Source organism: Lycium barbarum, chromosome 10 (genome assembly GCF_019175385.1).
Source record: "Lycium barbarum isolate Lr01 chromosome 10, ASM1917538v2, whole genome shotgun sequence".
Lineage (NCBI taxonomy): Eukaryota > Viridiplantae > Streptophyta > Magnoliopsida > Solanales > Solanaceae > Lycium > Lycium barbarum.
The window spans coordinates 19,989,258-20,005,102 of NC_083346.1; the positions used below are offsets into that span (position 1 = coordinate 19,989,258).

Below are 15,845 nucleotides of genomic sequence, written 5' to 3' on the forward strand. Positions count from 1 at the left end.
AATACTTTGACTTGAATTGTACTTAAAGCGAGAGAGAGACTTAGGTTGTGTTCCCCATTTTGATTAGATATTATGCTTCAGGTTTCAATGTGATATACTTCTAATGGTTGTTCTAAGGGTATGCACTTGATCTCTTAAGGACTTCCTAATGTTTCCCAACAGTTAGGCCGTATTTCCTCTTTATGATTTTTCCAAATGTAAAAGAGTTGAAATCGAAGAGCGACCAATAATGTCAATTCAGACTTGTTCTTATCCCTAAGTTAGTCTATTAAACGAGGGTTAACGCCCCGAGTCATTGTTATTCAATCTTACCTATACTGACTCTCTTTCCCAAGAAAAGTGAGTATAATGGCTTAGGCTAATGCTTGCAATCATTACCCAACGCTAATGCACAAAGATAGAATAAATATCAACAACCATTATGCGTATATCAATAGTAGAAACCCATTTACATAATACCCATTATGGGATCCACAACCTTAGAATTAAAATTAGCTACTCATCATTTTGGTTAACAAAGAAATCTTAAAAGTTAACATAATATACTTTCGATGCTAATACAATATGGAATGAAAGTGAAGTCGGTGCTTTAAATGCTCCAACCACTTCAAATATTCAAGACTTGAGTTAATGCTCCAAAGAAAATCAGAAATATGAATTAAAACCCTAACTTTAAGTATTTATAGGGCCAAAAATCGCGCCAAGTTTCTGGACAAAAACACCCTTACACGGCATCGTTACGGACCGTAACACAGGTTACGGTCCGTCCTTCGGTTTCGTCCTTTGTCAGCTTGATGTCACGGCTTCTTGCGATGGACCGTAACACAGGTTACGGTTCGTATCGTCCAGCGGATCATGGCCTCAGTCTTCAGTGGCCAATGCGTTACGCCATGACGTTACGCCCCGTAACTTAAGTTACGGACCGTCCTTCTGGGCGTAACCTGTGACACTACTTAGGCAACTTTCTGGAAATTTTCCTCAGCTTACGGTACACGTTACGGCCCGTAACATGAGTTACGGACCATCCTTTATAGCGGCACGTATCCTCTCTGGTACGGATCACGTTACGGCCCGTAACATGAGTTACGGACCGTCCTTTTGCTCCAAGTTGTCCGTTTTTTAGCATTTCTTATCATTTCCATTCCTTAGTCAACCAACCCTACAAAACACCAAAATAACATAAGAAACGATGTAAAAACACTTAAAATCAAGCAACACTTCTAGTGGCAAAGGCATAAAATATGCCGAAATTCACGGCACATCAACACCCCCAACTTATGTTTTTTTTCTTGTCCTTAAGTAACTACAACAAGACTCACTACTAACACACGACATCTAGCAAAATAAGAATGACTACGGTGGTTTTGGCATGTGTTTCTAATACAGACTCTTCAATCCAAGAAAAATATTGGGCTCTTATCCACATCCTATTTGTGACACAAGACGCACATTTCAGAACAATTGCAATTCACTATGCAACCTCAATTAATGACACAATCATAGTATGGGAGTCTCTATGCACATGAATTTCAATTTCCGGAAAGCCAGTTACTTCGCAATCTACAATCCTTACGCCCTCACATAGACCAAAGAATGTCCCAACACACATTTACAAAATAAATGGGACAGAAGACTAAAGAGACAGAAGGACACTCACACTCACAAAGAAATTTGCATACCATACGTGCACATACCATAGGCTTGCCTTTATTTTCCATGCCTTTAACTTTGAACAGTTCGACTGTGATCACATTAAGACTTTTGAGGCTTGTAAAATTGTCTTGGGGACGGGTAGGATGAATATTTGGATAGTCGTGACTCACCCTCCTTGACACTTCATTTTGACTTCATTCACCTTTTTTTTTTGTTTTAATTCTGACCCTACAGCTTTAGCGTGGATTTATTTAGAACTTATATATCTATATACATGTATATATCTATATATATACACATTTTTATCTATATACATGTATATATCTATATATATACTTTGTTTTTTACATATTCACACTGAATCATGCCCCGCAATACTCACGATCACCCCGACAGGCCTTTGGCCTCATTATCCGCATCTTTCGCTTATCACCCCCAACTTAGGCTTTTAGCCTCATTTGTCATTCTTTAGTTTCAAGGAGGGACTTAGTGCCAAATGGGTTTATTCATAGAAGGGAATGAGGTTATTTCACGGCTAATCAAAGAAAAAGTCTATAGGCTCAAAATGGGAGACTAGGGATCATTTTATGTACGGGCTAGGCTCATTTAAGATAAACAGGCTTTGGAATCAATACAAAGAAATCCTAAGATCACTTCACAATCAAACTCTCCTTAGAATTCACGCACGACCAACCGGGCAAGTTCTAGATTACAAGCATCATATACAAATAGAAACTAAGAAATCACAACACAATGGCATAAGGATTGTTTAAATACTCTGACTTCACTTCCGTTTGAAGATTTCACACATATGGACACCCTTTATTTGTAATGTCATTAAAAGAACCATACATGTCAATATCAACAACCCATTCTTAATGTACATCACAAATTATTTTTCGGAGGGATATCATTGACTTGTAAAAACACTTTTATATATGCTAGAAAACACGGACCACCACCACTTAAGTCATCATTACTTTACTCTTAACTAAACATCCTAAACATTCCAGGTTCAACATAAAAATAACATTCTTCGGAAAAAGAAAACATGGCAAAGAACAGCCGAAGAGGGTCCTAAACACATACTTAATATTATAATTGAAAACAATACTAACAAAAGCAAAAACAATACCAACAAAAACAAAAACAATAACAAACAATATCTGATATACCAAAACAATACCAACAATTACCCTACACCCCCAACTTAGAAACATGCATTGCCCTCAAGGCATCAATATAGTCCATCAATAGAATGGAGGGCCTCCCTCGAACGTACTAGGCGCTTGGATCTGCTGCAGCATCATGAGGTTGGGTAACCTCGGAGGTAGGAGCAATAGTGGTATCAGGCTGGCCAACGCTAGAAGTCCCAGGCTCAGTGGGTGGAGCAGAATTATGGTGAGCCGGGTCAATGGGATGGGCTGAGCTAGAAGTCGCTCCAGTGGTGTCAGAACCCAGCCGGGACTCCTGTCGGATCTTCTTTAATGTTCACTGGTCCTCCTCCTCATTCTGTGGGCGCAAAGCATCAAATGGATCAAGACTCTTGAGAATGGGATCGAGGTTTTCATCATCTGGCGTGGCTCGCCTGCGCTTCCCTTTAGCCAAAGAGTGGGTATCCTCTTCCAACTCCTCGTCTTGCTCCTCATCAACCGTGTCCTCGATCTCATCATCCCCAAGTAGACTCTGAACCGGCTGGTATAAGCTTTGTACCAACTCTGTGTGTACTTTCGGAATCTGGTACGTCACAACACCCACTTCCTGTGCCTTCAATTTCTGCACATCATCCTTTAGTGTCTGCAACTCACTCTGAACAGTGCCCAATTCCACAGCGAGGTGTGTCCTAGTCAGCTCCGTCATCCTGTTCTCAATACCATCTATCCGAGAGTGGATTTGTAGGTGGTCATCAACCATCTGTTCTTTTATCGGCCTCAACGCTACATCAATAGCCCTTTTTGTGTACAATTTCAGCTCGGTCATGAGCTGCTTGACCTGCCTATCTGTTCTATGTGCTTGCAGTACCACTGCCCCAAAATTCTCTCGGTTGAAAATCATTTTTCGCGCAAGTTCGGGTGAGACTCCCGGTATGGGCTGAGCCGGTGTTGGGCTCGCTCCAATGGAAGAGGTAGGACCACCCGAAATAGGTGGAGCTGGAGCTGGCATGGGCTGTGTAGCATGGTCAACCTGTGGGGCCTCAGAATCTGTGGGCTGACCCGCAGCAGTGTCCTCAGCACCCATGATAGCCAAGGGTAAAACATTTAATCCCATTGGCCCCTCCGGCACATCAGAAGATGAGGCAAATGGCATTGTACCTTGGCTCAACATATCATCTCTCCCCTTTGTGATGTCATAGATACTCCTGGCGATCACACTGTGGTCAATAAAGGGGAGGGGTTCTGGTCCCTCGTGCAAGCATAATAACGTGAGAAAACATGGATGAATGAGGGAAGTGGTTGGTTGGGTGGCTCTCTCCCGGAGATCTGCTGCTACCAGTCTTCCGAAGTTGATTTTATACCTTGACATAAGGGCAGCCACAAGAACAGCTCTGTCTGGAGTCAAATAATTATCTGCTTGGGTAGGACGGATGTGGAACAGAACAATCTGCCACCAAAACTTTGCCTCAGGTGTAAGGGTGTTTTTCCAAATCCGCGTAGTGGCTGTCAACTTTGGCACAATTGCCCATTCGGGATCTGCCGACCGTGCAATCACTAAGGCCACCCATTTTCTGACTGAGATTGTATCTTTCTGTTCAATTTTATATACAAACTCCCCTTCTTCCGCCGCTGTAGGCGCAATATAATCCTCCCCGAATAGTATTGTATTGATGGCCGTCGGAGAAATATCAATCTTCTTTTTGCGCACTACTACTTCATTCATGGCCGGCACTTGAGTTGCGCGCTGCCTTTTTTTCTGTGCTTTGAATACAGCAGCCCCATAAGAAGCGTAAAATTCCCAAACAAGAGCCGGGATGTAGGACCCCACAGGGTTTTTTAAAAGCTCTAACTTGTGGAAGCGGAGAGTGTCACGGATGCCCAGATATCCATCGAGACCATCAAAGCTGACGTTCCTTTCCTAAAAATTACTTCTCTTCGGGACCTGCCCCTTATGCTTTGCTAGCTCACACCCTTTGTTGTACAGTTCTTCAGATCCCTCCAGAGAAAATCAGAGGTCCTGCTCATACATAGCCCTCATCCGGATGTCAGTCTCTCTCCGTTCCTGTTCGCGCTCTTTTTCGCGCTCCTCCGCAGTAGGCTGTCTAATGGGTGTTTGAGGCCGGTGTGGTGGTGTGACAACCTGCCTGGGTTCACTATGGCTAGACGACCTAGACGAACTCTCCTCATCAGAAGAGGAGGAACTTTCGGATGGTGAGGCTGGCCTGCTAGGTGCAGCGGGCTTCTTTGTAGCCCTTGTTTCTTTGATTTGATCTTCATTGCGCAACCAAGAGGTTACTTTGCCTGCACCACGACCTTTTCCTTTGCCTGCAACCTTGGGTGCAATCTTCTTTCCTTGCCTTGGGTTACCCATACCTGTGGAAGGCAAAGTTAGCTATGATACATGAGAAACTTTTCAATTATACAACCTATTAGTTTAAGTTTAGGACTTCAATTAGTTCATGCACCGTAACACGGTCGACAGACCGTCGATGGTGTTACGGACCGTATCTCCAACCGTAACTCAATTTGTTCATTTATAACACAGGAAACGTAACATGTTCGACGGACCGTCATCCGTGTTACGATCCGTAACATTTTACCGTAACGTGACCCAAATTTCCAGAAAGTTTTCTGGAAATCATAGGTGTTACGGTATGATGTTACGGACCGTCAACCGTGTTACGGTCCGTAACACCTTACCGTATCATCACCCAAATTTGCAGAAAGTTTTCATGGAAATCATCGGTGTTACAATGGGGTGTTACGGTCCGTAACACACGTTACGGTCCGTAACACACGTTACGGCCCGGAACACTGAACGTCGGGCAATCAGTTCACAGATGCACAGTTTTTGCCAAATTTTTTCGTTTAAGCACGAGGCTAAGATTTTCGACTTTATGCTCCTTGGGTATGGTTTAAAACACCAGTAGATACCCTCACATACCTCGGGTTACTCAGACTTCACCCGGTTTTACCAAAGTTTTCTTTGAAACCTTTTATCAAACAGTTGGTGGGCAAACCAATTTAGTAGTTTCACGAATGAAACTTTCAATCGGGATGCCCTCCGACTCAGTGGGAGACAATGTTCTTGTGCCCACGAGTCTCTCAAACAGCAATCATACCAAACCCAACCCCCCACCATTGTTAAATCCTGCGCAATTATTCAATGGGGATTCAAAATCATTCAACATCATAATTACATGGCCTTGCATACGAATTTACTCATGAAAGATTATAGCAATCTTATCGATAGATAAAAGAAGAAAGAGATTCAACACATTGTTATACCTAATCGTTGGAGATGCTTGGATGAAACTCGAGATTAAAGCAAAACAGCAAGGGATTGTGACGAGAAAAACAACAACTATGGTGAAAGAAATATGGACAGATGGTGAGGGGGAGAAGAAGAGAGAATAAGGGAAGTTATGAGGGAAAGGGGAGGGGTTAAAAAAAAATTCAAACGTCGGTTTGGTTTGAAATGGTAACCATCGGGGATGTATTTAAGCATGCCGACCGTTACGCTTAGAGTTACGGACTGTAACATAAGATACGAGACGTAACTCGTGTTACGGTCAACCAAACGACCCCATTTTCAGCTTTCATTAATGACATGGCACTACAGCCGACGGACCGTAACACGTGTTATGGTCCATATTACCTAGCGTAACGGGTACAATTTTTCCAGTGATTGCCCAGATTGTTGTCAAGGTTACGCTCATGTGTTACGGTCCGTAACATGATCGACGGTCCGTAACTCAGACCGTAACACTTTTGCTCCATCCTTCAGTGATTTCTGCATTTTCTTTTCTCTTGTTACGCTCCATTATACGAACCGTAACATGACTTACGGGCCGTAACGTGGAGCGTCCTTTCCTTGAAAACTCAGCACTTACTTTCTTTTGGCCTCTTCAGTCCTCAGAATCCTACCACATCAGCAAACATCAAAGACATAAAAGAAAACAAAGGAAATACAAAACTTAAACTACTTATAAAGCAGTAAATATGGGTTGCCTCCCACACAGCGCTTGGTTTAACGTCACAACTCGACGTGATACCTCAATTTCCAGTTCAGGAACCGTATTTCAAACGATACCTATCAACCACCTTACCATCATCATACACCAATGGTAATGCTTTAATCTTTGTGCATTTACTTTAAAAGTTCGAGTGCCATCTTCGGTTTTCACCTCAATGACACTTCCATTTGGGGAAACACTTGCAATTTCAAACGGACCGGACCATCGAGACTTTAGCTTTCCCGGAAAGAACTTTAGGCGCAAATTGTACAACAAGACCAAGTCCTTCGGCTGAAAATACCTTTTGAGGATCTTCGAGTCATGATAGTATTTCATCTTTTCCTTGTACAGTGTTGCACTTTCATAGGCATTGTACCTAAATTCATCCATCTCGATGATTTGAAACAACCTCAGCTTTGTTGCTTCATGCCAATCCATGTTCAGCTTTTTCAATGCCCAAAGGGCCTTATGCTCAAGCTCAATAGGCAAATGACATGTCTTCCCAAATAACAACTTATACGGTGAAGTCCCAATAGGCGTTTTGAATGCCGTGCGATATGCCCATAGAGCATCATCCAACTTTTTGGACCAGTCAGTGCGATTCACATTGACCGTCTTTACCAAGATGCTTTTTATCTCTCTGTTGGAGACTTCAACCTGACCACTCGTCTGAGGATGATACGGAGTGGCAACCCTGTGATGCACACCATATTTTTCAAAAAGATCAGCAAATGGTTTGTTGCAGAAATGAGAACCACCATCACTAATAATAGCTCTAGGAGTGCCCAATCTAGTAAAGATGTTTTTTTTTAGAAAGGCATTGACTCTCCTACCATCATTGTTAGGCAAGGCCACCGCCTCCACCCACTTGGAGACATAATCCACCGCAACAAGAATATATTTCAGGCCATATGACCTCACGAAGGGCCTCATAAAATCAATGCCCCACACATCAAAGAGCTCCACCTCAAGTACAAAATTCATCGGTGTTTCATGCTTCCGGCCTATTGTGCCCTGGCATTGGAATTTATCACAAGAACGAGCCAACATATTTGTATCACGATAGATAGTTGGCCAATAGTACCCACACTCTAGCACCTTGGCTGCAGTTCTATTTCCACTGTGATGCCCACCAACTGGAGAATCATGACAAGCCTTCAAAATATCCATCACCTCAGATTCAACCACACATCTTCTGATCATATTGTCTGCACAAGCCCTGAATAAGTAAGGTTCATCCCAATAATACTGTCGGCAATCTCTCAAGAATTTCTTCTTTTGATATGCCTTCAAATCTCCAGGAACAATGCCAGTTACCAAATAATTGGCAATATCGGCATACCATGGTGCCACATCATTGGAGATTACCAAGACTCTTTCATCCGGAAAAGTGTCATCAATATCTAGCACATCAATCAGTCTCCCTGGTGCTTCAAGTCTGGAGCAAATGGTCAGCTACTTGATTTTCTGACCCTTTTCGGTCTTTGACTTCAAAGTCAAATTCTTGTAGCAACAACACCCATCTTATCAATCGAGGCTTAGCATCTTTTTTAGCCAACAAGTATCACAGGGCAGCATGGTCAGTGTGAACCACTACCTTGGCACCCAATAAATAAGCCCGAAATTTTTCAAAGGCATAAACAATAGCAAGTAGTTCCTGCTCTGTTACTGTATAGTTTAGTTGAGCGCCATTTAGTGTTTTGCTGGCATAATAAATTGGGTGCAAGATTTTGTTGAGCCGCTGACCAAGCACAGCGCCAATTGCAAGACCACTGGCATCACACATTAATTCAAAGGGCAACGACCAATCCGGGGGCACAATAGAGGTTAATTTCAGCTTCAACTTGTCGAAAGCCTTGATACACTTCTCATCAAAATTGAATTTGGACTCCTTTTCCAAGAGTTTGCACATTGGGATTGCAATTTTGGAGAAGTTTTTCATAAATCTTCTATAGAATCCGGCGTGCCCCAAGAAACTCTGAACCCCTTTTACTGAGATGGGTGGAGGGAGTTTTGAAATCACATCGATTTTGGCTTGATCAAGCTCAATCCCTCTTTCGGAAATCTTATGGCCAAGGAAAATTCCCTCCTTTACCATAAAATGACACTTTTCCCAGTTGAGAACGAGGTTTGTCTCCTCACACCTTTGTAGCACCCGATCAAGATGGTCTAAACATTCATCGAATGAATCTCCCACCACAGATAAGTCATCCATGAAGACTTCAAGAAAGTTTTCAACCATGTCAGAGAATATGGACATCATGCATCGTTGGAAAGTAGCTGGGGCATTGCAAAGACCAAATGACATCCAGCTAAAAGAGAATGTCCCATAGGGACAAGTGAAAGTAGTCTTTTCTTGGCCTTCCAATGCAATGTTGATTTGTTTGTACCCTGAGTACCCATCCAAGAAACAATAATAAGACCTTCCAGCTAGCCGATCAAGCATTTGATCAATAAAAGGCATCGGGAAATGATTCTTGCAAGATGCAGTGTTCAGCTTCCTGTAGTTCATACACACCCTCCAACCGGTGATAGTTCTTGTAGGAATCAACCCATTTTTAGAATTAGGGACAACAGTGATGCCCCCTTTCTTTGGCACACATTGGACTGAACTTACCCATGGACTGTTGGCAATCGGGTAAACCACCCCAGCATCTAGCCACTTAATAATCTCTTTCATTACCACCTCTTGCATCGGTGGATTCAATCTTCTCTGATGCTCAACACTTGGTGAACTTTCCTCCTCCAACTGAATTCGGTGCTCACAAATTCCGAAGGGAATCCCTCGGATGTCTGCAATAGTCCAACCCAAAGCTCTCAAATGTTTCCTCAAAACTGCGACGAGTCTACCAGTTTGGCCTTCATTCAGAAGTGATGACACAATAACTGGGAGGGTGGCATTTTCTCCAAGAAACTCATATCTAAGATGGGATGGAAGTTGCTTGAGCTCCAACTTCGGTGGCTCAATAATTGACGGTTTTGCTGGAGCCCGATTTGAACAAGCACATCATCAACTACCCCCACTGGCCTTTTTATCGATCTGTCAGCCATCTGCAACCTCATGGTAGTTGGCCTTGGTATCCCTAATCCTGATCTCTTGAAAATCTCAAGGGGCATAAGATTTATGCTAGCCCCGTTATCACACAAAGCCTTGGCAAAATCCTGCTGCTCTATGGTGCATGGAATGGTGAATGCTCCAGGATCTTCCATTTTTTGCACTGTGGTCTTAGAAATAATAGCACTAACGCGATGAGTGATACCCACAGTGTCGTTTTTCAATGGCTTCTTCTTCTTTGTTAAGATATCCTTCAAATACTTAGCAAACCCAGGCATTTCTTGGACAGCGTCCATGAAAGAAATGTTCATCGTCAACTGCTTGAGTTGATCATAAAATCGCAATCACTTGTCATCTTCTGTTTTCCTCACTAGCCTTTGAGGGAAAGGCGGTCAAGATTTGAACAATTGGCTCAAAGGGCGTAGAGCGCCAGAAAGTTTTGCCTTCCCCTTTTCCTGTTTTTCTCCTTGTGCCTTGAGATTATCAAGATTCTGCTCCTCTTCAGCTATAATAGGGACTTCCTACTCTGTTTCTTCCTCCACAATAACATTAGATACATCAGTTTGTGCCTCTTCTTCAACAATTGGCTCGAGATCAACTACCTTTTTATCAGCACCTTGAAGTATTTTTCCACTTCTGGTGCTAATAGCAGCTACATGCTCCACAGAGTTTACCCCACTACCTTTCAGATTTGGTACTGTATCACTTGGTAGTTGTCCACGTTGAGGAGTATGCACTTCTCTAGAAAGGTCTCTGAATTGCGATTCAAGCTTCTGAATGGAAGCTGAATGAGATAGTTGAACCTGAGACATTCCCTTTATTGTGCTCTCAGTTCTGTCCTGATTCATTAGCATTTTCTGCATCATACTTTTCAGCTCTGCAGAATCATTAGGCGCATTACTAGCAGAGTTGCTAGTTGAATTGTCTCTCCACTGTTGGGAATTTGATGCTTTCCCCCTTGGTGGAATGTAGGGGTTCGAGCTCTTGTTACCATAATTGTTGTTATTGTAATTCCCTTGATTTGGATTTCCCTGATCATTTCTGCTATAATTGTTCCCTTGAAATTGGTGTTGAGGCTTTTGCCATGGGTGATAACCTGGATCTTGATAATTTTTCCTTTGATAACCCCCTTGCGAGTTATTGACATAATTAGCATCTTCATACTGTTGTTGCCCATCTTGGTACATCCCCTCAGGGACTTGATACATTCCCTGTGGATGAGGTGGTAACTCCTCAACAACATTTACCCCTTGTGCATCCTTTTCTGCCAGCTTCTTTAATAATAGATCCACCGTGGTTTGCAATTGAGCAAGGGCATAATCTCTCTCATGGTTTTCTTTTGCAACGGCAGCTAGTGATGGACTACCATAAGAGAGACTCTCACTATCAGTTGAATGCCAAGCTTGATTGTGGGTGGTGAGTTTATCAAGAAAACGGGTGATGACGATAAATGACTTGTCCATGAAGCATCCTCCTGCGGCAGTATTGACAGCAATCTGATTCATTGTATCTAAGCCCTTGTAGAATTTCTCCGTGGGAATAGCATCCGAAAACCCGTGAGTTGGAGATTGAGATAGATAGTACTTGAACCGCTCCCATGCCAAATATAATTATTCCCCCGGGAGCTATTTGAACTCAAAGATCTTATCTCGAAGTTCAGCCTTTTTGCTCGGTAGGAACCACTTCTTCAGAAATGTATTGGCTAGCTCGGTCCAGTTATGAATAGAATTGCTGGGAAGCTTTTCATACCATTCCCTTGCTTGGCTAGCCAAGGAATATTTAAAGACCCGTAACCGAAGTGCATAAGCAGAAACAGCACCTTGGGATTGTTGAGCACACACGTGCAGGAAGTTCTTCAAATGTCGAAGTGGACAATCCTCCAAAGAATTTCGGAAATAACCTTCAAGTTTCAGCATCTGATAGATAGAACTATCAATTTTGAACGTAGCATTTCCAGTCCTAGGAGGGACCACAGCAGAAGCATAATCAGCTTCATTGATGAATTCTGCAAATATATTCTCATCTTCGTCCTCTTCTGGTGCAGGTGGGTTCACTTGGAGTCCCCCTTGGTTTCCTTGATTTCGATTCGGTCTTCCAGCCATGTTTACCTGGTTCACCACAACAACAAACAAGGTATGATGGAATAGAAAAAGTTTTTAAAGAAGAGTACGATACAATCAGTAATTTCAAAGCCGTATTCCCCAGCAACGGCGCCAAAATTTGATACGCTCAAATTACACCTATTAATGGCGTAAAGCGGACGTTGTCAAATATAGTAACCCAAACAAGGTTGGGGTCGAATCCCAAAGGGAATATGGAGAGAAAAGGGTACTAATTTTATGTGATACTAGTCTTTAAAGGCTTTTATCCTATTCCAAATAGTTTGAAATATTTGTTGAGTAATGTAATTGAATACTTTGACTTGAATTGTACTTAATGCGAGAGAGAGACTAAGGTTGTGTTCCCTATTTTGAATAGATATTATGCTTCAGGTTTCAATGTGATATACTTCTAACGGTTGTTCTAAGGGTATGCACTTGATCTCTTAAGGACTTCCTAATGTTTCCCAATAGTTAGGCCGTATTTCCTCTTTATGATTTTTCCAAATGTAAAAGAGTTGAAATCGAAGAGCGACCAATAATGCCAATTTAGACTTATTCTTATCCCTAAGTTAGTCTATTAAACGAGGGTTAACGCCCCGAGTCATTGTTATTCAATCTTACCTATACTGACTCTCTTTCCCAAGAAAAGTGAGTATAATAGCTTAGGCTAATGCTTGCAATCATTACCCAACGCTAATGCACAAAGATAGAATAAATATCAACAACCATTATGCGTATATCAATAGTAGAAACTCATTCACATAATAGCCATCATGGGATCCACAACCTTAGAATTAAAATTAGCTACTCATTATTTTGGTTAACAAAGAAAGCTTAAAAGTTAACATAATATACTTACGATTCTAATACAATATGAAATGAAAGTGAAGTTGGTGTTTTAAATGCTCCAACCACTTCAAATATTCAAGAATTAAGTTAATGCTCCAAAGAAAATCAGAAATATGAATTAAAACCCTAACTTTAAGTATTTATAGGGCCAAAAATCGCGCCAACTTTCTGGACAAAAACACCCACTACTAAAAAACCAGCGTTTAGTGACGGAATATTAGCGACAGACCATATTCTGTCGCTAATTAACGACGGATTAGCTACGGAATGCTCATTTTGTCGCAAGAAAAGCAACTAAAATTTTATGTCATTATATAGCGACGGACTAGCAACGAAAATTGAATTTCATCACTAATTATTAGCGCGAACTTTTGGCGCCTTAAATTTCACTACAGATTTAGCAACAGAAGAGGCGCGGCAAATTTTATTTTTATGTAGTGACAGATTCAGCAACGGAAAATCCATCGCCAGACCTTTCAATTTTTCTCCAAAAAATATATATTCGTAGCAACAGAAAAATTCGTCGCAATATTAATTATTAAAAGAAGTCAATGTATTATTTAGCGACGAAATATAAAATCCGTCGCTAGTCCGTCGTTAAATATTAAAAAAAAAAAAGATATATCCTAGGGCACTCATTTATTTCCTCTCACTTCAAACACACCCAACACACACACACACACACATATATATATATATATATATATATATATATATATATATATATATATATATATAGAGAGAGAGAGAGAGAGAGAGAGAGAGAGAGAGAGAGAGAGCGCACAATATAGAGAGAGAGTGTGAGAAATTGTGAATTTAGATCAAAATAATGTGAATCTAGGGTTTCTATTGTGTTTTTCTCTTCTTCTGCTGCATCTTTTATCTAAAGGACATGTATGTTTTGTTTTTTCTATGTTTTATGGGCAATTTATTTCTTCTTTATCTCTTTCTTTGTGTTTTCTGACATTAAATCTGAAATAGAAGTTAAGAAATCTGTGTTTTTTTGCTTATTATCTAAAGAACAGAGCGTCGTTAAGTGTTTTCTTGCTAAAATCGAAGTTGGGTGTCTTGAAAAACTGTTGGGTTTATAATTTATTTGAAGTTTAAGTGTTGGGTTAGAGAAGAATTAAGAGAAGAATTTTGTTATGGATTTTTTAAGTTTTGTGTGTGATAAAGCAAGAACGAGGAAACTGGCTAGTAGTTTGTGAAATTAAATAATGGTGGGTCTGTGAAATTAAATAATGGACTACTCATCCCATTAAATTAGATTTTGTGGGAACATATATCAAATTCTTGTGGTTTTGTTCTTGTAAGGCTAATAATCTGAGTTGAATTATTTTGAGATTTTTATTAAAAAAAAAAAAACAAGAAAGTAGTGTGTAAATGTAATTTGTGGGCAAGAAAGCAGACCCTTCGATCTTTAGTTGCCTTTCATGGCGTGGTGGGTAGACTCTTTATCATGGTCAAGCTAAGAGTCAAAAAGAACACCTTCAAAGAAAAATAATACTGTAATTAGAAGATAGCCTATCTAGGAGTTTAAGAAAGAATCCATCTAGAGGTTTGACAGTCAATCTGAAATTAGAAAGACATCAGATTCGGGTTTGGAAAAGAGAAATTACACCTACCACTTTCAAAATTACACATATACACCACTGAATTGGAAGTTAAGAATTTTTCTTATTGATGATAATTTTGGTTTTCGCTGCTCGAGCTCGGCTGCTGTCTCAATATTCTCACTCTCGATCTATTTCATGTAAGCTTCAAGACTGTTAGGGCATCATTCATCTCGTTCACTTTCTGGTCTTTTTTGTCAAAGAAATTTGATTACGAGGTATCCAACACTTGAGTTTAAGTCGATTTGTGATTTTGTGATGTTCAACTATGGCGAGTTCTAATTTGCAAAATAAAGTTTATTTATTTTTGTTAAATCATTTTGATGATCTCTGACTGATGGCAATTATTTTTTAAATTAAACGTTCAATCTACTGACCTCGTAGCCTGATACTTCATACATGTTAAGACCAAAAGTCAATTGTTATTTATTCTACAGCTTAAAAGATTTCATGATCTGCTGCCAAAGCACTCCTCATTTAGCATTCAACAAAGGTATTTGCTATTTCTTATTCATGTTAGGTGCGCGGTTCTGCTTTAAGAATAAGATTTATGGCTCAATCTTTTTAAATTTAATGTCTTACGAATAGAAAGATTTGAAGTATGGGTTGTAATATGTATACAGATCATTAATATTCTTGATACTAGAAATAATATGCATGGGCTCTGTTGGAAATCAATTTTTGTACTATTTAGTTTCTTTAGTCTTAAAGAGTCGATATATGATTTGATTAAGTTAATATTTTGAACATGCTGCTGACGGTTAAAGGTTACTCTCTACTGAAACTGTATTCCAAGCTTGGCCTCTCCATACTGTTTGTTTCCTGGTGATTTATGTGGTAATCTATTTAGTTCCATAACTAATGTATAGTTTATGACATCAACTAACTCATGACCTTTGAATCTTTTTCATGTTAGGTACTTCGGAAAAAAGGAAGGTTTGTGGGCCCACATTAGTAAAAGATATTTGGAAATTGCCTCCAGAAAAGACAATTGTTGTGCAGTTCAATAGTCGTAACCAAGCCATTAGAAAAGAAGGTTGCAAGCTTGCGAGCTTTCTAGGATTTGTCGCTAGAAATCCAGAATTAACGACGTTAAACATAGTTGATTGGAGATGCTTTGACAAAGGCGAAAAGAAGAAATTGGTAGAGTTTGTGAGGGTAAGGAGTTATTATTATCTTATGATACATTAATCTTATAAGATGTTATTTCTTAAGATGATATTGTTCCTAATGGATTGATTAGAGTGTATGACAGATTTATTGTTCGTCTTATCTGCAAAACTTGTGCTATCTATTCCAGCAACAAATATGACCTGTAGCATAGCTCAAGTAGCTAACCTTCTAAGTTGAATGAAGCAGAAAGATTAGATGGGGATTTTATTAAACGGACACAATCTTCATTG

At 40.4% G+C, this 15,845-nt stretch overlaps 1 non-coding gene across 1 annotated transcript; it reads left to right on the forward strand.

Moving 5' to 3' along the window:
• Positions 1–11,429: 11,429 nt before the first annotated feature.
• Positions 11,430–11,535, forward strand: LOC132616365 (small nucleolar RNA R71). The gene has a single exon (XR_009573151.1). It is a non-coding gene; the product is annotated as a small nucleolar RNA R71 (small nucleolar RNA).
• The last annotated feature ends 4,310 nt before the right edge of the window (positions 11,536–15,845 follow it).